Below are 1270 nucleotides of genomic sequence, written 5' to 3' on the forward strand. Positions count from 1 at the left end.
CAAAACAAATTTCAATGAATCTAGCAGTTTGTTAGAAATCATATACAATTGAGTTATATGATTGCAATAATTGAAATTTGGTGTTACATTCCCTTGATCCAAAGGGTATATATTGGAAGCATTCGTACAAAAACATGTCAGTCAAAAGATGTATTAAAGGAGGAATATTTGTTACAACAGATTTCATAAAAACCAATCTTATAAAACTAGCACTTTAATAACTGAATTAATTTGTGCGCTTAATGCATTATAGCACTTCTTAGACATAGTATCTCTAAATATCTATAAAACTAGGTAGAGTGTTTTAGACTCTACAAATCTATTAGATAAGTTGATAGATATTTCTAAAGGAGAATACTATCAAGTTTAGATGTAATCAAACAGAGAATTCTAGAGTGTACAAAGAGTCAAGTAATTAAGCTAATGCGGTCGGGCGGGTCCATCAAGGGGGTGAAGTCGAGCCATTCGAACCCGCTGGTGAAGATGCCAAGGAGCAGGCAGTGGCGGAGCTACACAGGAAACGCTGGAGGGGTGAAAGGTAATACATCAATCTCTGAGGGGGCCAAAGGCTATACTTTTTTTCCTAATTAAGCACCTTCATTTTTTTCCTAAAGAATTTTGTCAAGGTTGGGGGGGGGGGCATGGCCCCTGTATGGGTACATGTAGCTCCGCCAGCTGATTCAGATGCTACTAGCCACAGGATCAAGCAGCTCCCATGGGAGCACCACACAGCAGATTCATGGCAGCACCACGCAACATCAACGGCGCCCAGCACCGCTCTATTGCAGCGCTGATGGTGCTTCATTGCGACCCAAGTGAAGCTTCAACGACCCCCGCGATGCTTCATTGCAGCTCCGACGATGCTTCATTCCAGCTTTGACGACACTTCATTGCAACCCGGCGGAGCTTCAAAAAGCTCGCGCGCCTCACTGCAGCTCCGGGCAGCCCCGACGTTTCTTCATCGCAATGCTGGCGAGACCCCTTTGCTCCACCGACTACTGCAGCCTGCTAGCCAGCCTGCAGCACCGCAAGGTCGCATGGTGATCTGGTTGATGTTGCGCAGCACACCCGCCCATTGATGTTGGGGAACGTAGCAATAATTCAAAATTTTCCTACGTGTCACCAAGATCAATCTAGGAGATACTAGCAACGAGAGAGAGGGAGTGCATCTTCATACCCTTGAAGATCGCTAAGCGGAAGCGTTACAAGAACGCGGTTGATGGAGTCGTACTCGCGGCGATTCAAATCACGGAAGATCCGATCTAGCGCC

The sequence above is a fragment of the Triticum dicoccoides genome, chromosome 2A (assembly GCF_002162155.2).
Source record: "Triticum dicoccoides isolate Atlit2015 ecotype Zavitan chromosome 2A, WEW_v2.0, whole genome shotgun sequence".
NCBI classification, from domain to species: Eukaryota; Viridiplantae; Streptophyta; class Magnoliopsida; order Poales; family Poaceae; genus Triticum; species Triticum dicoccoides.